This window comes from Ursus arctos, unplaced genomic scaffold, assembly GCF_023065955.2.
Source record: "Ursus arctos isolate Adak ecotype North America unplaced genomic scaffold, UrsArc2.0 scaffold_23, whole genome shotgun sequence".
Lineage (NCBI taxonomy): Eukaryota > Metazoa > Chordata > Mammalia > Carnivora > Ursidae > Ursus > Ursus arctos.
The window spans coordinates 1,672,596-1,695,651 of NW_026622908.1; the positions used below are offsets into that span (position 1 = coordinate 1,672,596).

The 23,056-nt window shown below is 35.4% G+C and overlaps 2 pseudogenes; both read left to right on the forward strand.

Annotated features, from left to right (window-relative positions):
• The first annotated feature begins 2,603 nt into the window (after nucleotides 1-2,603).
• Nucleotides 2,604-3,542, forward strand: LOC113249179 (olfactory receptor 6C76-like; annotated as a pseudogene).
• A 14,807-nt stretch (nucleotides 3,543-18,349) lies between these two features.
• On the forward strand, nucleotides 18,350-19,298 carry LOC113249577 (olfactory receptor 6C2-like; annotated as a pseudogene).
• The last annotated feature ends 3,758 nt before the right edge of the window (nucleotides 19,299-23,056 follow it).

Sequence of the window (23,056 nt, forward strand, 5' to 3'; positions counted from 1 at the left end):
TATTCACAGTAGAATGAACTGTGCCTAATTTGCTCATTAACAAAGAATAGCTTTGGTGCACATTATATAATAAAATATGTCTTGGGTTTTACACTAACATGTTGAAAATAACATAGAAGCGTAAAGGTGAAATCTGAGTTGCTTCTAATTTTATATTTAAACTGGTTATTTATTTATTTTCATTTTCTTTTAAGTAGGCTCCACACCAAGCATGGACCCCAACACGGGGCTTAAACTCGCGACCCTGAGTTCCAGACCTGTAGTGATATCAAGAGTCAGACACTTAAATGACTGAGCCACCCAGATGCCCCTACATGTAAACTGTTTAGCTCAACTAAAAGAACTATTCTCTAAGGAAATTTTAGTTGAAATGATATATCTCAGAAGTCTACAATAATTCTAAAATTATTTTATAAGCAATGGAACTAAGTGCTTTTCCTCGATAGTCTCTACTAATTTGCCTTTCATACCATAAACTGATTCCCCACAGTGTTAAAAACGATAACAGAGGTCATAGGAATATGAACATTAGAAAATGTTGGGGTTTTTTTTTGTGAAGGTCCCTCCTCCCCCAAATACCAGGTCATCATCCTCCTGGATAATTTACTTAGACTTCTCCTGGGACACAGGTCCTATAATAAACCAATTAAATACACTCACCAAAGTTGATCTTGTGCATGATTCATCAGTACCCTGTTACTATTTTCCCAAAAGTCATTAAGAATTTATCTCAAAGGATGTTTTCCAAAGTAAAAAAAATATATCTGTAGAAAAGCACATTAAAGGTGCTAGGTTTACTTTTTTCCTCAGGAAAATAAATGGAAATGGCCCTCTGTGAAATATGAGAATAGCTTATCAAAAAATAATTCTAAGTTGTTTTTCTTTTATGAATTTATGTGAAGATTTGCTAGTAAGATGGCAGGTGGGATATATCAGGATTCCATGAGAAAATTGTTCCATTAAATATTTTGAGATGAAACATGGTTTTTATGGGAAATATACAGGTTTGTGGGAAGACAGGGAAAACAGTTATTTCTCCATGAAGCATTAGCCTACCACTTGTCTTTTGATTTAACATGATTGAGTACATTAGTTTGCATTCAATATTTCACACTGACCATCAATCTTTTGATAATATGTAAGTATTCTCAGTTTATTTATCTTTGTATGTTTCAGCTTTATATATATCTTTAAATGTTTCAGCTTATATTTTATCATTATGTACCAGTGATTAGCCTTTGGTGTGTTTCTCTCTCTCAATATATAGAAAATATTACCATATGTGTGTGTGTGTGTGTGTGTTCAATAGTTCAATAAATTAAAATGTAAAAATATTTTAAATGGTAATTTTTACCAATTAACTGAAATATGTGGAACATGACATACTTTCCTTAATATTGATACATTTATACTTTAGAAAGACTTGATGGATATTCCTGGTGTGGGTGTCCAAGATAGTTCTAAATATATATGTAAGCTGTTTGTATCTAATTTCTATATAAGAGTACTGCTGAACTTCATTAACAATATTTTGTGAACATATTTTTTGATGTTCAACTATTAACTAGATTTTTGAAGTTATTTTATTAGGAATCTTGAAATAATAAAGTGAAAATCACCAAGTTAAGTTTTTATATAAAGATACCTTTCTTTAAAATTTTAATTCCAATATAGTTAACATATAGCGCCATATTATTTCCATGTATACTATACAGTGATCCAGCCGTTCCATACATCAGCCAGTGCTCATTGTAACAAGTGCACTCCTTAATACCCATCATCTGTTTCACCCATCTTCCCTTCCACCTCCCCTCTGGTAACCATCAGATTGTTCTCTGTAGTTAACAGTCTGTTTCTTGATTTAGAAAGACACCATTTTTTTTAAAGAATCAAGAATAAAGATAGGCATCAAAAGGCTCAATTTCTACCTGGAAATAGAATGTATAATAGCTTGGAAAAATATGGGTACTACTTATATAAACTATTGTTTAATACAAATAAAAGTTCATAATGCAACATTAGAATGACTTGGTCTCTGAATTTTTACAATGAAAATGGCAAAAAAATAAACTAATAGAGTAGTATTCACAACTTCCCAAAAAGAACACTTAGAATTTTCACTAGAAAATATTAATTATGGTTGGGTTGATCACTAATTTCCATCAGCGGTAGGAATTTTATGCTCAGAAAAGATGACATAAGAAAAACATTATGTCCTCTATATTTTAGGGGGAAAAAAGTGAAGCATGAGAATAACTCATGTTCAATAAATACAGTTCCCATGTAACATTTGTAAAAATGGAGGTGCATATAAAAAAGAATCAGAGGACATTATTCAGAGGAATAAGACTGATTTTAAACACAGAGGATATGCCTGTAAGATATACAATAGAACTGGGGGAAATGAGGAATGTATTTATAGAAGGTAAAAATTTAAAGCCCCCAGGTACTTTTTGTGAAAATACAATCATTATTTTATTTTTTAATTTTTTTACAATCATTATTTTAAAAAAATAGAGGCAGATATTTAGGTTTGTCTAAATGATTTATTATTGTCTGTATTGATTTTGCCAATAAGATGTGCGAAAAATCAACCACCAGAAATGAAAAATAGAACATCAGTGACCGACTTCATCCTCCTGGGTCTGACTGATAATCCAGAAATACAGGTTGTAACTTTCTTCTTCCCATTTCTCACATATGTACTGAGTGTTACTGGAAATCTCACCGTCATCATTCTTACCTTGCTGGATTCCCACCTGAAGACCCCCATCTATTTTTTCCTCAGAAATTTCTCCTTCTTAGAAATTTCATTTACTTCTGTCTGAATCCTAGATTTTTGATCAGCATCCTAACTGGAGACAACTCTATTTCCTACAATGCTTGTGCAGCTCAGCTATTTTTCTTTATCTTTCTTGGCTCAACAGAGTGTTTTCTTTTGGCCTGTATGTCCCATGATCGTTACGTGGCTGTCTGCAAGCCTCTACATTATACAAGCATCATGAGTAACAAGATCTGCTACCAGCTGTAGTCAGCTCTTGGCTGGCTGGTTTCTTGGTCATCTTCCCAGCACTGGCCATGGGCCTGCAGCTGGATTTCTGTGACTCCAATGTCTTTGACCACTTCACCTGTGATTCTGCTCCTTTACTGCAAATCTCTTGCACAGACACAAGTACTCTAGAGCTCATGAGCTTTGTTTTGTCTGTGCTTACTCTTATGTCCACTTTGACGTTAGTAATTCTCTCCTACTCTTACATCCTTAGAACAATTCTGAAAACCCCTTCAGCTCAACAAAGAAAAAAGGCCTTCTCAACCTGCTCCTCCCATATGATAGTTGTTTCTATCTCTTATGGAAGCTGCATCTCATGTATGTGAAACCATCGGCAAAGGAAGGGGTTGCTTTGACAAAAGGTGTAGCTATGCTCAATACCTCTATTGCTCCTATGCTGAATCCATTTATTTACACTTTAAGAAATCAGCAGGTGAAACAAGCACTTAAGGATGTTGTGAGAAAGATACTTTTTTCAAAAACATTGATCTGACCATAATTTATAAGTAAAATATTGTGAAAATTAAAAGCAGGAAAGCACATTGAAGTGGCCTTGGCATGCTAGAAGAGGAAGCTGAAAGGGGGTAGCCATACCACTCAGTGTCAATTACAGGAAGAACTGTCAATTCCAGACCTCACCAGCAGAATGGAGGGCAGAAAAGAATCATTATTTACAGGCCCCAACAGGGAACATTGCATCTCCTATGATAAATCGACTACCCCTGCAACTCAGCCAATGAGAAATAATCATCACCCTAAATTCTTGCTATTCTCCAACGAACTTTTGTTCAAAACAACTTCTAGATTCCACCTTTTTTTCCATAAAGTAACATTCTTCTTTGTCAGATTGGCCTATAGCTTTCATGAACAAAACTGTAATTCTCATTCGTTATTCCCAAATAAACTCATTTTTTTCTGGTAAAATAACCAACTGTTTTGTTTTTAAGGTTAACACTATACACATGACACTTTTCCCAGAGAACCAATAGATAATTCATTGTTTTATTTCTTCTCTCTCCTTACTTTTATCAATTCTCAGGAATACAATTATTTATGTTATTTGGATTCAATGTTCTTACATGAACATCCTTATATGAATTTAAGCACAAAATCATTACAGAATGATTTGTAGTATTTTCCCCACAATATAACACAAAGAAATGACTAAATCACTTCTTACATAAATGTATGTGCTTCAGATATATTGTGTTGATATTTATCACTGCATAATCTATTCACACAGCATATGGCATTAGTATTTTTAGTTATTAAATTATATATACATATGATTGTACCTACATATGTATGTACTTACATACGTGTGTGTGTGTGTGTGTGTGTGTGTTTGCAAGTATATATATACACTATTTGGAGTTTTTTTAAGATTTTTTTAATGTATTCACTTGAGACAGAGAGACAGAGAGAGAGCATGAGCAGGGGAGAGAGGCAGAAGCAGACTCCCCTCTGAGCCAGGAGCCAGACACAGGGCTCGATTCCAGGACCCGGAGATCATAACCTGAGCTGAAGGCAGACGCAACCATCTGAGCCACCCAGGGGTATATATATATATATAATCGTTTTAATGGTTTTTTTTAAATGATCCATAGAAGAAACTTACAGAAGGATAGCAGATATACAAACAAACATTAAATTAAAAGTCAAACAATGTAGAGTAGGGGAGCATTATTTGTTATGTTGATCATGAAATTCAATTCACAATTTACTTACTTCCAATATAAAAGAGAAAACTTGAATTACATGTTTGTCATTATGACAGCAAATCAATAAGAGCTAGAGTAACCTTTAGTAGTTTTTTTCTTTTGTCTTTAAAGCAATTTATGGTATGAGTGCTTAAATAACAATAATCAATTAATAAACTATGCCATTAAGAACAAATTTCATGAGTGAAGAACTTTTCTAATTGGAGTTATTACTTAAAGGAAAGGCAATAGCATGTAATCATCTTTCTATAAAACATTTTACAGACAACTAGCATCATTTGGCTTGGTAATGAAGCTCTCTAGGGACCATTAACCAAGACTGTGGTTTATAATTATATAACCATACAATATCTTAGCCAATAGTATTGTTTTTTTCTCTAAGTTGTCTCAGTCTAATTTTGATAAGATTCACCTATTGTAGCATGTGGGATTATATTGCGGCCTAATGCACATAAAAAATAAACCATCTCTTCTTGCTTAAAAATGAGAGTAAAACAGTTTTCAGGCAAGTAAAATACCATCCAATTTATATGAGTCATCCTCACTTGTCCTATTTGGTTGTATGGAAAGCACACATAACTGAAGATGCAGGGGCCCTGACAAGATAAAGACCACCTAAGGATGCATATCAACACTCTTTAAACAGTGGCATCCTTCTGGTGAAGGGTCAACTGTTTGACATGTCCAAGTAACATATTTGATCAGATTTGGACACTACCATTTGTAATCACAAGAGAGTCAAATATATAGATAGCACAATATAAATTTAATCACTTAAAAATTGTTATTAGTGTCTGGGATTGTCAGGTGCCTTATGGGAAGGAGCCACACTTTTATCATCAGCATACTAAGATGCTGAGAAAATCAGGGTGATATAGATAATAAATATCATTGTTCTTTTTTCCTTTTTTTTAATTTCTTTTTACCTTGACATCAAGATATGTGATGAATCATCCTTTCACCTAATAGCATCTGTGACAAGTTTAAGTGCTGTAGACCAAAAGTATTTCTCCTAGAATACACCAAGTCAATACTGTCAAATTCTGACTTTGGATATTTTGTGTGTGTTTTTACAATATGCTTAACTCCCTTTAAATGACTTGTACCAACTTTATTTAACCACTCAGTGTCTTGGTTTATTAACTGTCAAACTGGGTGAATAATCCATGTCATATTTTTTATTTGATTGATTTTTAATTTGTTTGACAAGGATAAATTACGTCATTTAAAGTGTTTATTTCAGGAGCCCAATAAATATTTGGTATTATTTTATCATACAATCTTTTTTAGCAAACTCCATCCCTGGATTTAAAGAACCTGACTCTTCCTCTCTTTTCTTTTGTTTTGTTTTCATTCCCAAGTTTACCAATAACTACTTGTCTTCTGTAATTAACTGTTGATAGTATTTTGTTCTCTCATTCTCTATATACCCCCTTTTAAAACTTTATCACAGAGTTCCATACTGCATTCTGAGATAATGGCATCTAAACCAATGATTAACCCACTCCTATCATGCAGCCAAGGCCTCAATATCTGACTTCCTAATTTTTGCCATGTTTAAGTGGTTTGATTAGTGGATTTACTCAAACATTGTTTGGCCTACAACCTCAAAAAAGTATGCTAAGAAAAACAACATCTTTGCTACATAACACCGTCTAAGATGTAATTGTCCCAGTGATAAACCTGATATGGAGATTGCCCCCATAAGCCAGCTCTTCTACAGAGCGTGTCTGGAACTGACAACATGTAATCATCCCATCTACATTTCTACATGGATATCTGAATGCACATCAAAATCAGGGTCCAAAAATTGAAAATATCCTCTTCTCCCTCATACAAGCAGAGGTCAGTGGGCACCTAAAAATCCTATTCTGACCAGCTGTAATGAGGAAGCTCCCTTCACCTTGATGTGAAAGTGGCCAAGTAGGGGACCCACGTCTAGCGGTAACAAGGCTGAGTACTTGCCTTCCACTGCTGGAACAGTCCCAGAGGAAGCCAGCTACAACAGAAAGTCTAAGTAAGATCCGGAGACTCTTAAAGTAATAACAAATCTGTCCAGATTTCAAGAAAAAAATCACCTGTAATACTAGTAACCAGGGAAATCGTAAATTAAATGAAAAAAGACAATCAATCAAAATCAACACTGCAATGAAAGAGGTGTTAGAACTACCTAATAAGTATTTTAAAGCAGCTATTGTAGAAGTACTTCAACGAACAATTATAAAGACACTTGCAGAAAAGAAAAATTAAAAAGTCAAGAAAAGAAGAAAGAAAGAAAGAAAGAAAGAAAGAAAGAAAGAAAGAACCCCAGCAAAAGAAAGGAAAAAGAAAAGCCAGGTAGGCACAGAGAAGAATATGCATGAAAGATTTAGTTATAGAAACAAATTCAATCAACAAGCTCAATATAAGAATGGAAGCCACAGAGAAAAGATTCAGTGAACTTGACAAAAGAACAACATACATTTACAATCTGAATTAGGAAGAAAATAAACTGAATATTAATAAGCATAACAACAAAAATAAACAGAGCCTGAGGGACCCCTGGGACAGTAACGAAAGTTCTAATATTCTTGTCAGACTCATCTCTGAAGGAAAGGAGAAAGAGGGTGGGACAGAAAAATTATATGAAAACTCTAAAATGAAAATACAAAATATCAAAAAATTTGGGACAGCACAAAAGTGGTGCAGAGAGAAGAGTTTATAGCATGAAATACTTATATTAGAAAACAGGAAAAGAGGGGAGGCAGGTGGGGGATGGGCTAAACAGGTGATGGGTATTAAGGAGGGCACTTGTTATGATGAGCACTGGGTGTTATATGTAAGTGATGAATCACTAAATTCTACTCCTGAAACCAATATTACACTATATGTTAACTAATGGTAATTTAAATAAAAACTTGAAACATACATACACACAATTTAAAGTATAATATGTACATAAAAAAAGAAAACAGGAAAAGTCTTAAATCAATAATCTAAGCTCTCTGGTTCAATATAGAAAAGAGGAGCAAATAAACTCAAAGCAGGCAGAAAGAAAGAAAGAATAAAGGGAAAGGCAGAAATACAATAAATCAAAACCAGAAAAACAATAGAGAAAATCAATGAAACAAAAAAGTTGTCATTTTGTAAAGATCAATAAAATTGGCAAGCATCTGGTAAGAATGAAAGATAGAAAAATAAAAGAATGGCTCAAATCACCAATATCAGAATGAAACAAGGTATATCACTAGAGACAATGCAGACATCAAAGTGATAATATGGGAATATTATGGACAAATCTATGCACACAAATTTGACAGACGCAATAGAGCAATTCTTCAAAAAAAAAAAACTGCCATAGCTTATCCAATAAGAAATCAATAATTTTAATATTTTTGTAATTATTAGGTAAATTGAACTCATAATTAAAAATAAAACAAAAGTTCCCCAAAGAAGTATCTAGGCCCAAATGTCTTCGCTGGAGATTTATCAAAGTGTTCCTACTCCTTGAACACACAGTATGTTAAAAATGTTTGCTCAGTGTGTTTTTTCTTCGTTTTTATTTATCTCTGCTTTCAAGTTCTACAACTGTCCACATAATGGCTCCAGGCTTCAATGTTTTTTAACCTCAGGCCTCATTAATTTGTTTTTATTTTGTCAGTATGTATAAGCATTGGTCAGCGGCATATTATTCATTTGTTTTGTGAATTTTTATAGCCATATAAGTAAGCTGTGAGAAAAATGATTTATTCTGTTAATGGAAAACTGTTAAATAAAAAGAGCAACAAGTTAAAAAGGTATTACATTACTGAACCTAACTTCTGTTACCCTTTATCTTACTGTGTTCTTCCTTCAGGATTCTGAAAAACATACCATTTCTCCATAATCTCTTCAGTATCATGTCATTTGTCACAAGCAACATATGAGTGTGAATTTCAGAAGACAGAGTACAGTTTCACCCAGGGAAGGATAAGAAAGTCAACTAATAGGTTAAGAAAGTGGCATCTAATTATATTGGAAATTCAGCTTTCTCTAAGAATAAAGTAAAAGAAAAGTTGAATTAAATAAATATGTATTCTATTTCTGACAGTGCTGGACTAAGTGATTTATATCAACATGTATACTCTGAATTAAAAGAAAGATGGAAAAATATGTTTAAAGTACAGCTAAATAATTGGAACAGTATCAATATTGTTCCTCAGATTAAGGCTGTCATCATTTAAGGCTAGTTTTCCACTGGGACATCTGCTGATACTGGAATTCAACAACAAGAAAATGCACAACTCAATTAAACAATGAACAAAAATCTGAACCACACTTCACCAAAAGTGATACACAGATGGCATAAAAGCACATGAAAAGATGTTCAATATCATACATCGCTAAGGAATTGGAAATTAAAACAACAATGGGGTGTTGCTAAAAGCCTATGAAAAAGGTGAAAATCCAAACATTGACAATACCAAATGCTGGTAAGGATGTGTATCAACAGAAAACCTCATTTATTGCTGGTACGAAAACAAAATGGTACAGTCCCTTTGGAAAGAGCTTGGCAATTTCTTAGAAACCAAAACACACTCTTACCATACAGTCCAGCAACTGTACTCCTTAGTACTTACCCAAATGACTGAAAACTTACATCCACACAAAACTCTACACACTAATGTTTATAGCAGCTTTATTCATTATTGCCGAAACATGGAAGCAACTAAGATATCTTTCACTAGGTGAACTGATAAAGTGTGGTACATCTAGACAATGGAGTATTTATCACCACTAAAAAGAAGTGAGCTGTCATGGAGAAGCCTTAAGCACATATTACTAAGTGAAAGAGGACAATCTGAAAAGGCTGCATACGGTAGGATTCCAACTACGTAACATTCTGGAAAAGGCAAACTATGGATATAGCAAAAGAAATCAGAGGTTGCCAGGGGCTAGGAGAGAGAGGGAGGAAGCAATGAACTGGCAGATCGTAGGGGATTTTTATGCCAGCGAAATTATTCTTATGATATTACAGTGCTGCATACATGTCATTATACATTCATCACAACTCACAGAATGTACAGCACAAATATGAACTCTGGAATTCAGCTGCTTAAAAAAAGATCATAATCTATATTCCCCCAACTAAGCATACATAATTTTGAAAAGGTTTTTTTTTAAGCATTATGTTTCCTTACAAGGGACACATCTAAAATATGTGCACAGATTTCAAGTAAAAGCATGGAAGATATACATAATACAAACACTGAAAAAAGAAAGCTTATATACCTATGTTAATAATAAGGGCATGTATCCTACACGATCAAATTAAAAAATCACTAAAGATAAAGATTTCATAATGACAAAATTTTCACAGTTAATGTAATTGCTAGATAGATAAAATTGGTAGAATCAAAATAAACACAACAAAATCATTAGAACTTTCAAGAGAAATAGACAAATCCACAGTGAGTATTTGAACAAACTACTCTCAGTAACTGATAAAATAGACAATAATAAATGTGTAAAGAATATAAAACATATCTTTAGGCAAAAAACACTTGGCAAGTATAATATGCAAATCTGAACTAACTGACGTATATAAAATATTACATCCAACTACGCCAGAATTAGTATTTTATGCAAGTAGTTACAGAAAATTTGCTGAGAATAGCCATATATTGAACCATGAAATAGATATTAAATATTACAAAGGAGTGAAATAACCGACAGGATAAATTCTGAACAGAATAGTAATAAAGAAGAAAAAAACTATTGAAATCACCATACATTTGGAAATTATGAAATAGCATCTAAATATGACTTTGGTCAAAGAATAAATCACAACAAATATAAGAGGAAAGTTTTATGTCACACAAAGATATGAAGTAACAAAATTGTGGAGTAAATATAAAGTGATTAGCAGCATATTGAGATCCAAATGTATTAGAAAATAAATTATAAAATCTTGAAATCAATGATCTAAGCATTAATCCAAAGAAGTTTTAAAAAGCATGACATAATACCTAAATTGGAAAGAAGAAAGTAATAAATATTAAAGCAGATATTATAGAAATAGAGAAAAAGCAAATAGAGACTGAGCAAAAAATTTTTTAAAAACATGCAGTGCCAAAAAAGGAATGTTTAAACGGACTAATGAGATCATTAAATCTCTCCCAAGGATGACCAAAAAAAAATAAGAGAGGAATTCAATCATTATATTAGGAAATAGAGTGCACATAACTACACATAATACAGGCATAAAAGTAAAATAATTATAATTTTGCCAATAAACTTGTAAATAGTGTTGAAATTTCTACAAAAAAATAAACCTATCACAACTGGTACAACAAAAAACATTAAATCTGAATATTCATATATTGATTACAAATTTTGAATCTCCAACTAAAAATCATCTATTAAAACTTCCATAACATATTGGTATCAATGAAGTATTTAGTAAATATTTAAGAAATGTATACCAGTTCTACACAGACATTTCCAGGGCATAGTTCAAGGAATATCTACACATTGTAAAAAATGAGAATAGCATAATCTTGATACAATAGTTGATGATGATATTCTAAGGGGCTCTCAATGGCTGAACCCAAAATCAAATCCACAGAAAAGGAGCTCGTGCATGCAGTGTATCCTGGTCAGCCTCCTCAGACAAAGAGCAGGATGAAGAGTAGGACAAATAGAAACTATGTGGCCCTTGAATTCATCTATTAGAGATAAAGAGGAGTTTGACCAAAAGTGGACAAACAGGAGGTTTCAAAGGAACGGGTAATGTTCTGTTCCTTAACCTAGCTTGTGGATACCTCTACAATGATACATTATTTTGTATGCATGGTAGATTTTTTAAAAATAAGTCTTATTTAAAAATTCTGCAATAATACAACTCTATGGTATTGTAAATCGCATTGGTGAATCCATGAAAAAATTATTATAATATAGTCATAATATGATTATATGTTTGAAAAATCTAAGAGAATCATCTGTTAGAAAAGATGACTCGTTATAAGATATATTTATTAAGATCAAGTCCTTTCTAAATACAAAAATATTAGTTAGATATATTACATATATCAATGTATTACCTACATTAGTAAAAAAAAAAAGGTAAGATAAAGGGATGAAAGAAAATTTAGAAATATCTAGGACTAAACCTTTTTGAAGTTGCACAATGTATATGCATGATATGATTCATTCTTATTACTTAAAATCCTACAAATATGGGGTACCTGGGTGGCTCAGCTATTAAGCATCTCCTTCGGCTCAGGTCAGGATCCCAGGACCCTGGGATGGAGCCCCGCATTGGGCTGACTGCTCAGCGGGAGGCCTGCTTCTCCCTCTCACACTCCCCTTGCTTGTTTTCCCTCTCTCCTTGTCTCTCTCTGTCAAATAAATAAATAAAATCTTAAACAAACAAATAAAAGCCAACATATAAAATCATAGTTTTCATAAATCTTAAATTCACTGTTTATCCGCTTTCTATTCCCCAGACCAAAAATTTGAATACTTATTGGCATGATAAGAACCTATTCCAGGGTGCCTGAGTGGCTAAGTCACCTAAGAGTCTGCCTTTGACTCTGGTCATGATCCCAGGGTCTTGGGAATGAGCCCTGGGTCAGGCACCCTGTTCATGGGGGAGTCTCCTTCTCCCTCTGCCCCTTACCTCCAATTCCTGCATGTGTTTGTGCAGTCTCTCTCTCTCAAATAAATAAATAAAATCTTAAAAAAAGAACATATTCATATAATATATTGTCTTCCATAACATAAATCCTAATAATAAATAAAACTTTATTGTGTGAAAAATATTAAAAAGAATAATAATTTTAAAAACAAATTCTTGCCTTAATTAAAATATAAAATGAAAATTAGGGAAAGAATCAGAGAGGGAGACAAACCATGAGAGACCATGGACTCTGGGAAACAAACTGAGGGTTTCGGGGTAGGGGGGGAAGAGGGGGATGGGATACCCAGGTGATAGGTATTAAGGAGGGCATGTGTTGTGATGAGCACTGGGTGTTATACACAACTATTGAATCATTGAACACTACATCAAAAACTAATGATGTACTATATGGTGGCTAACGGAACATAATAAAAAAAGAAAAAGAAAAAAGGAAGAAAGAAAAGAAAATTAGGGAAAGAAAGCCATAGAAGCGATGCTGGTATAATAAAAAGTAATGATAAAGAGAGATTAGCTTTATTTATTCAAGCATTTTGCAACAAGGGCCTTTTCTCCTTTCTTCAATATAAGAGCTTTCCTTCTTAATCATGACACATGTATTAATCATGAGCCCTAATCTACCATCCTCAAACCATAACTCCTAAAGCAACTAATATGAAACCATACAAGCTTTTTCCAGATCTCTAAACAGTCATCTCATCTCCAATCTACTGTAATACATATTTCAAATTCTCAGGGGCAGATATTTCACAGCAGAAATTATTAGAGCCGTGGTTTTTACTCGAGTGAAGTGTTTTTGAGTCATCCATGTAACCATGGTCTTATCAAGCATCGTCTGTAGGTAGAATAAAAAATATATCTGCCATATATTTTTTTCCTGTTTCTCAAATGTAGGTAAATATTCCTGTGATTAAAAAAATAAATTCATCCTGTGATATCATTGAACATAGTAATTTTTTCAATACATATTTTCATATTAGATAATTTACAAACAAAATGATATCATGGGAGATTAGATAAGGCAAAATATTTTTATTATTAAAGTCTCCCATACCCATATCTTTAGGAAGTGTAGTAGAGATTTCAGTCAGGCTTGCACACTTTTTCTCATTAGTACGATGGGCACCTAGCCTCTGTCTGATGCTGTCGTTCTATCTTATTGTCTCAAAGGACAGCATCCCTGTTGCTGTCTATTTTAGTTGCTTTGCCAAAATTCATTAAGCAAAAGATTCCTTGGTGACATTAGACCCCAGGGCACTGAGGATCCTTTGCTTTATTCACACAAGTGATCCCAGTGCACCCCCAGAAAATAGAGCAGAGGAGCACAAATATCATTATTTTTGGAGCAGGAAAGCCAACTCCTGGCTCAGAACAATCAGAGCTCTTCCAACACCCAGAAAGAATTTGTTTGGTTCTCCTCCCTTACATTAAGTTTTCTTCCTTTCTTGACAGAAACCAAAGGAAAATGCTTCCAAGGTTTAAAATAAGAGTTTCTAATGAGAGTCTTTACATGATATGAAAACAGAAAACTCAAAGAACTCAAGACCCTCCAGAAAATGCCTGAATAGTGACTGTGAGTTGATGATTCCGTTGGACCTGGGCTGAGGCACATCTCCTTCCACACCACACAGTGAAACACAGGAAGAAGCTGCCAGCTGAAACCACAAATAATTACCCAAAGAGTAAGTACTGTAGGTAGACATGAGAATTACTTTCTCTTTTAAAAGGTAAGAGAAAGAAATATTTGTCGGCATCTTCTTCTGTAATGTGGTTACTTAAGCTTAGTTTAACTTTTAATGTGGAAAACTATAGTCATGTTATCAACTATTCAACAGCCCTTTGTAAGGTCATAGCCAGAGCTATATATTTGCATCTGTAAGTTGTCACCATGTAGTGTAATTTCAAGAACATACAGAAATATGCCTTTCAATCCCTGGAATTTGTACCCAAAAAGAATATTACATTGCTTAAAATGTCAACATTTTCTAATTTGTAAATATCCTCTATGATGAAAAAATTAAACAGAACTAATTTGATCCCTCCTAAAAACCTATTAGTTCAACAGAAATGTTCTCTTAATACCTAATTCCTCAATAACAATAATTTGAGTAATTTGATGGCTAAGGAGAAAGAGGCCACTTTATTGTTCACAGAGCACAGTTCAGGATAGCAAGGTTGAGAAGAGTATTTCACTCGGGCAACTTCTGCCTGGTGTGGTGTGTATCCAGAGGGGAAGAATGAAAAAGAGATCAGAGCAGGATGTCAATTTTTAGTTACTTTGTAGTTAGTTCTACTTATTGCCCTTTTTGTAGCCCTGAAGTGGTTAGAGAGAATAAATTCTTATACAAACCAAATATCAAAGGACAAAGCAAAGAATAAGCCATAGTAAATTATTAGCACACTATGTTACTTGCATGAAAGAGAAATCATTAATAAATTGAGCTTTTCTAAAATAAGCAAAAATAAAATTGCCCAGAGAAAGAGGGTTGAGGGTAAATGAAAAATCTCAGAAAGTTTGAAAACAAAGAACTCTGTTTTTCTTTCCTTGTATAAGCCATTGGTTAGTATCAGAGGCTCACAAAGAGATCACTCTTTAGGAGTGGAAGAGTCAATTTCAGTGATTTGAGAAACCTTGAGAGTTTAAGCATTAGGTAAACGCCATGTGACAGGCTGCCCTTACATAAGGTTGGCCAGTAGCTTTTTTAAAAAAATATTTTATTTATTTGAGAGAGAGAGCAGGGAGCCCGACTCAAAGCTCAATCCCAGGACTCTGGGACCATGACCTGAGCTGAAGGCAGACACAACTGACTGAGCCCCCCAGGTGCCCCTAATGTTGGCCAGTAGCTTTGCTAGTGTCTTCACTTTAGTTGTACCAGGTCTGCACTATTTCCTTTATCAGAGTTTTTCATTAGAGTCCCTTCAGGAGTGTCCATTTTCCTGTGATGGTCCCTTTAAAGCAAGGTTTGCCCTGCTATATATCCCGCATAAGCCTTTAGAAGGCACAAGTCCATAGGAAGAGAGGAATTAATGTTGCCAGACTCAGAGGGCTCATGCCATTTGGAGGAAATATTTTAAAACCAACCTAGTGAAAAATCATTCATATAGCAAACTAATTGATGTCTCCTGGGGAGATACTATGCCATTCAGTAATGGAGAAATAGCAGAAACCCTAGAGACTATGTTTTCAGATAGGACGTATTTTCATAGCTACCATTATAAATAATTAATGCTAATTGAGGACTAGCAGGAGTTACTGCTCCACAAACAGAAATAGAGTCTTTCCTTTGTCGAATAATATACATGATGGTCACACATGATATCAACAAAATAATAAGACTCAATATGGGAAAAGGGAGCCAGTTACTGTTTTACTCATCCTTCATGTGTATCTCCAGCTGTAATATAAATATATAAACAAGGTGACTGCACATGCTGTAACAGCACTGATTGGAAGGGAGGTGTGGATAGGAGTGATGAGGTGGGTCAACAAACTTCCTTAATTGTCTCGGTGGAGCTCAAACATTCACATGTATATGAAATTCTTGATCACCATAATGCAAAATAAGAATGTTGAGCAACCTAACCAGAATAGACATTAAATAAGATAGCTCAGTCTAAGTACACAGACAACTCTTTTTTGTTTCTTCAGTTTACATTTACATAACAACATTCTTGTGTCAGACATAGGGAATAAAGGGATATATAAAAACATAACCTCTGTTTTGGAGAAGCTTACAGTAACATAGCAGAGAAATATAAGTATATGGAAGCATACCATGTGATCCATTTCAAGAAAGAGTGAGCAGCAGGTGTTTATAAATAACGTGGTATCATAATCTCACATACTCTGGGAGGGTGAATGAAGATTTCTTTGGAAAACTGATACCTATGGAGAATTCTGAATGACCCATTGATATGAATCAAATATTAGCCATTGAAGAGAAGACAACATGTGAAAAATATGAAGGATACAAGCAGTCAATGTTTGTGGAATTAAGTTATCAGAAAGAAAGGTAAGGAATTTGTAAGTGATGAAATGAGAAAATAAGGAAGGTCCTGTCCATGAAAAGCCTTGCAGGCCACACACAAGAGACTAATTTTTGTCAATAAATAGTTAACACTAGAAGAGAAGGCTTGGAGAAGGACCATGATTTCACGTTGAATTCATGGTGTATGAAGTGTCTGTAGAACATCTAACAGGTGATGCACACTTAGCAATTGTTTTATATGGAAAAGTCCAGCCTGTGGAATTCATCATATAAATGACAATAAAATCAATTGCATGAAGTGAAATCCTCTTGGAGAGCATGGAGTAAGAAGAAGAACAAAGAGAAAACAAGAAAAGAGAGGTCTCAATACAAAATATTGGGGAACAGAAATACTTCATAGGTGAATAGAGGATGAGGAGACTGTAGGTCACTAAAAAGAGAGATATAGGGCTCCTGGGTGGCTCAGTTGGTTGGGCAACTGCCTTCGGCTCAGGTCGTGTTCCCAGGGTCCTGGGATTGAGTCCCACATCAGGTTCCCCCTGCAGGAAACCTGCTTCTCCCTCTACCTCTGCCTGCCACTCCCCTTGCTGTGCTCTCTCTCTCTCTCTCTCTGTCAAACGAATAAATAAAATCTTTTAAAAAGAGGGAGAGAGGCAAGAAGAAAATCAGGATGCTGGCATGGAATCCATTTGAAGAATGATGGAACATTAACTTTAAAAAATATTGTGGGGATGTCAGGCAAAACAACTACAAAAAAAATATGCCGATGGCCTCAATGGTAATACCGTTCCTGTGGGTGCTAGAGCAGTGGGAGGTTGGATATGAAAGTCAGGTTGCAGAACCTTAAGACCTAAACTAAGTAGGGGTAAGATGAGAAGGTAGACATGATAGTATCTTTCCAAAGGAATTAAAAATATAATTAAAGATGCACAGCCTGTGGGGAGCCTGGGTGGCTCAGTCAGTTAAGTGTTCCACTCTTGTTTTCAGCTCAGGTCATGATCTCAGGGTAGTGAGATCGAGCCCCGAGTTGGGCAAGGGGCACTGGGCATGGAAGCTGTTTAAGATTCCCTCCCTTCCTCTCCTCCTGCCTCTCCCCTTCCCTCTCTAGAAGAAGAAGAAGAAGAAGAAGAAGAAGAAGAAGAAGAAGAAGAAGAAGAAGAAGAAGAAGAAGAAGAAGCAGCAGCAGCACAGCCTCTGGAAGACTGTAGTTATTGATATTAAACATAGATTTCATCTCAGGGCTTTTGAGAGATATGGAGCCACAGATGACTGAAAAATAACATGTATGCATATAAAAATATTCCTTTTCTTACACTATAGATAAAATAGTTGTCTATCAAACCATCTTTGAATTAAGAACGAGGAATATAAGCAGATAAGAATAAAGAGGTAAAGGAAAATCTCTGGATCCAGTGCTGTGTTTTGTTGTCATTATTGTTTAGTTGTTTTCCAGAGGAAATGCATGTTACCCTTAAAACAACCCTTTGATAATAACAACTGAAGAGAAGCCATGCTCTTTGTTATCTGGATATGATAAATATCCAAAGTTTGTTTTGGATAAACATTTAAGTACACATTAAGTAACATCACCTTTTTTCCCTCTAACTTCCTTGTAAATTCAATCCACGTGATGAATTATAATCAACATGTATGGATGCAAATTTTGAGGAGCAAAGATTGATCTGGGGAAACGTCGGATTGTTTTACAGAAACGTGAATTCTGAAGGAATAATCTTTACTGCTCATACGTGGAATATTCAGGAAGGCTAACTGAATAGTGGGAATATTGATTATGATGTGAAATGAGAAAATAAATATAGACTTGGTTTGCTTGGCTTTTATACTCAGTCTTTTGCTACAGAATTCAAATATTGATCTCCTCATAAAAATCTTTTATTTTCACATGCGGATTGGTAGATTTCAAAAGTCAGTGATGAGAAACTACACAGCAATAACAACTTTTATCCTGCTGGGACTGACAGATGACCCACAACTGCAAACCCTGCTTTTTGTCTTTCTACTTCTCACCTATATCTTGAGTGTAACAGGGAACCTGACTATTATCACCCTCACATTGGTAGACTCCCATCTTAAAACTCCTATGTACTTTTTTCTCAGAAATTTCTCCTTCTTAGAAGTCTCATTCACCACTGTCTCTATTCCTAGATTCCTGTACAGTATATCAACTGGGGACAATACCATTACCTACAATCCTTGTGCAAGTCAATTATTTTTTATTATTCTCTTTGGAGCAACAGAATTTTTTCTCCTGGCCACCATGTCCTATGATCGCTATGTTGCCATCTGTAATCCCCTGCGTTACATGACCATCATGAATAATAGGGTGTGCATCTTATTTGTCCTGTGCTGTTGGGTGTCTGGCTTGATGATCATTCTCCCACCCCTTAGCTTGGGCCTCCAGCTGGAATTCTGTGACTCCAATGTCATTGATCATTTTGGCTGTGACGCAGGTCCCCTCCTGAAGATCTCATGTTCAGATACGTGGGTAATAGAAAAAATGGTTATCCTTGTGGCTGTATTTGCACTCGTTATCACCCTACTGTGTGTACTTCTGTCCTACACATACATCATCAGGACAATTCTGAGATTCCCTTCTGTTCAACAACAAAAAAAAGGCCTTTTCTACCTGCTCGTCCCACATGATTGTGGTGTCCATCACCTATGGCAGCTGCATCTTCATCTATATCAAGCCATCAGCAAAAGAAGAGGTGGCCATAAATAAAGGTGTTTCGGTGCTCACTACTTCTGTTGCACCCCTGTTGAACCCCTTCATTTACACCTTGAGGAATAAGCAAATGAAGCAAGCTTTTAATGATTTCATAAAGAAGATAACATTTCTCCCAAAGAACCTGAAGTTTTGACAAATCAGTAAAAAATGAAAGAATAAAATCCTCTAAATATTTAACTACAGCTTCTGACTTGTTTCATTGCTTTGTGACTATGATATAGTCATATTAACTCTTTCAAAGACATTTAATAATACATCCTAATCTCAACTTTTTAAAAATTTTTTTATTATATTATGTTAGTCACCATACAGTACATCCCTGGTTTCTGATGCAAACTTCGATGATTCATTAGTTGGGTCTAACACCCAGTGCACCATGCAATACGTGCCCTCCTTACTACCCATCACCAGTCTATTCCATTCCCCCACCCCCTCCCCTCTGAAGCCCTCAGCTTGTTTCTCAGAGTCCATAGTCTCTCATGTTTCATTCCCCCTTCTGATTACCCCCCCTTTCTTTATCCCTTTCTTCCTCTACCGATCATCCTACTTCTTATGTTCCATAGATGAGAGAAATCATATGATAGTTGTCTTTCTCTGCTTGACTTATTTCACTTAGCATTATCTCCTCCAGTGCCGTCCATGTTGCAGCAAATGTTGAGAACGCATTCTTTCTGATAGCTGAGTAATATTCCATTGTATATATGGACCACAGCTTCTTAATCCAGTCATCTGTTGAAGGGCATCTCGGTTCCTTCCACGGTTTAGCTATTGTGAACAATGCTGCTATGAACACTGGGGTTCATATGGCCCTTCACTACATCTGTATCTTTGGGGTAAATACCCAGTAGTGCAATGGCTGGGTCATAGGGTAGCTCAATTTTTAACTTTTTAAGGGACCTCCACACTGTTTTCCAGAGTGGCTACACCAACCTGCATTCCCACCAACAATGTAGGAGGGATCCCCTTTCTCCACATCCTCTCCAGCAATTGCTGTTTCCTGTCTTGTTAATTTTTGCCATTCTTACTGGCGTAAGCTGGTATCTTAGTGTAGTTTTGATTTGAATTTCCCTGATGGCTAATGATTTTGAACATTTTTTCATGTGTCTGTTAGCCATTTGTATGTCATCATTGGAAACGTGTCTGTTCATATCTTCTGCCCATTTTATGATTTGTTTCTCGTGTATTGAGTTTGAGAAGTTCTTTGTAGATCTTGGATACCAGTCTTTTATCTGTAGCATCATTTGCAATTATATTCTCCCATTCCATGGGCTGCCTCTTAGTTTTTTTGATTGTTTCCTTGGCTGTGCAGAAGGTTTTTATCTTGATGTAGTGCCACATGTTCATTTTATCTTTTGTTTCTCTTGCCTTTGGAGATGTGTCATGAAAAAGGTTGCTTGGCCGATGTCGTAGAGGTTGTTGCCTATGCTCTCCTCTAGGATTCTGATGGATTCCTGTCCCACATCGAGGTCTTTCATCCATTTGGAGTTTATTTTTGTGTATGGGGTGAGAGAGTGGTCAAGTTTCATTCTTTTGCATGTAGCTGTCCAATTTTCCCAGCACCATTTATTGAAGAAACTGTCTTTTTTCCACTGGATGTTTTTTTCTGCTTTATCGAAGATTAGTTGCCCAAAGTGCTGAGGGTCCATTTCTGGGTTCTCTATTCTGTTCCATTGGTCTATGTGTCTGTTTTTGTGCCAGTACCATGCTGTCTTTGTGATCACAGCTTTGTAGTACAGCTCAAAATCCGGCATTGTGATGCCCCCAGCTTTCTTTTTCCTTTTCAACAGTTCCTTGGCGATTCTGGGCCTTTTATGTTTCCATACAAATTTAAGGACTATTTGTTCCAGTTCCTTGAAAAATGTCATCGGTATTTTGATTAGGATAGCATTGAAAGTGTAGATTGCTCTGGGTGCATGGACATTTTAAAATGTTATTTTATGTTAATTCTTCCGATCCATGAGCATGGAATACTTTTCCATCCTTTTGTGTTTTCCTCAATGTCTTTCAAGATTGATTTATAGTTTCTAGAATATAGGTCCTTTACGTCTCTGGTTAAGTTAATTCCAAGGTAACGTATAGTTTTTGGTGCTATTGTAAATGGGATGGATTCTCTAATTTCTCTTTCTTCAGTCTAATTATTTGTGTATAGAAATGCAACTGATTTCTGAGCATTGATTTTGTATCCCGCCACATTACTGAATTGCTCTATAACTTCTAATAGTTTGGGAGTGGATTCTTTTGGGTTTTCCATATAGAGTATCATGTCATCTGCGAAGAGAGACAGTTTGACTTCTTCTTTGCTGATTTGGATACCTTTTATTCCTTTTGGTTGTCTGATTGCTGTTGCAAGGATTTCTAGTACTATGTTGAATAATAGTGGGGAGAGTGGGCATCCTTGTCGTGTTCCTGATCTTAAGGAAAAGGCTTCCAGCTTTTCCCCATTGAGAATAATATTTGCTGTAGGTTTTTCATAGATGGCTTTTATGATCTTGACAAATGTACCATCTATTCCAACACTCTGAAGGGTTTTAATCAGGAAAGGATGCTGTATTTTGTCAAATGCTTTTTCTGCATCTATTGAGAGAATCGTATGATTTCTGAATTTTTGTTTCTGGATAAAATCTAAGACACTGATAGATTTTCGAATGTTGAACCACCCTTGCATCCCAGGGATGAATCCCACTTGGTCATGATGGCTCATCCTTTTAATGTACTGTTGGATTCTATTAGCCAGGATCTTGTTTTGGATTTTGGCATCCATATTCATTAGGGAAATTGGTCTGTAATTCTCCTTTTTGATGGGGTCTTTGCCTAGTTTGGGGATCAAGGTAATATTGGCCTCATAGAATGAGTTTGGTAGCTTTCCTTCTGTTTCTATTTTTTGAAATAGCTTTAGGAGAATAGGTATTATTTCTTCTTTGAATATTTGGTAGAATTCCCCAGGAAAACCATCCAGGCCTGGAGTTTTATTTTTTGGAAGATTGTTGATCACTGACTCAATCTCTTCATAATTAATTGGCCTGTTTAAAAAATCAATTTCTTCCTGCTTCAGTCTTGGTAGTTTATGGGTTTCCAGGAAGGCCTCCATCTCTTCCAGATTGCTTAGTTTATTGGCATAAAGCTGTCGATAAAAGTTTCTAATAATCCTTCCAATTTCATTGGTGTTGGTCATGACCTCTCCTTTTTCATTCATAATTTTATTAATTTGGGTCCTTTCTCTATTCTTTTGGATATGGGTTGCCAGAGGTCTCTCAATTTTTTTAATTCTCTCAAAGAACCAGCTTCTAGTTCTGTTGATCTGCTCTACTGTATTCCTGGTTTCTACTTCATTGATTTCTGCTCTAATCTTGGTCAACTGCTTACTCGTGAGTGGATAACCTGTCCCTCTGTTGCTGTTCCAGCTTCTTGAGGTGCGAATATGAAAACTGCATTTTAGATTTTTCTATTCTTTTGAGTGAGGCTTGGATGGCTATGTATTTCCCCCTTAGGACTGCCTTTGCAGTATCCCAAAGGTTTTGGACCATTGTTTTTCATTCTCGTTGGTCTCCATAAATTGTTTAAATTGATTTTTGATTTCCTGGTTTATCGAGTCATTCCTGAGCAGGATGGTTCTTAGTCTCCAAGTGTTTGAGTTTCTTCCAAATTTTTCCTTGTGGTTGAGTTCCAATTTCAAAGTGTTGTGGTCTGAAAACATGCAGGGAATAATTTCAGTCTTTTGGCATCGGTTGAGACCTGTTTTGTCTCCCAGAACATGGTCTATTCTAGAGAATGTTCCATGGGCATTAGAATAGAATGAGTATTCTTTGTTTCTGGCTTGTAGTGTTCTATATATATCTAAGAGGTCCAACTCGTCGAGTATGGCATTCTCAGCCTTTGTTCCTTTACTGAGTT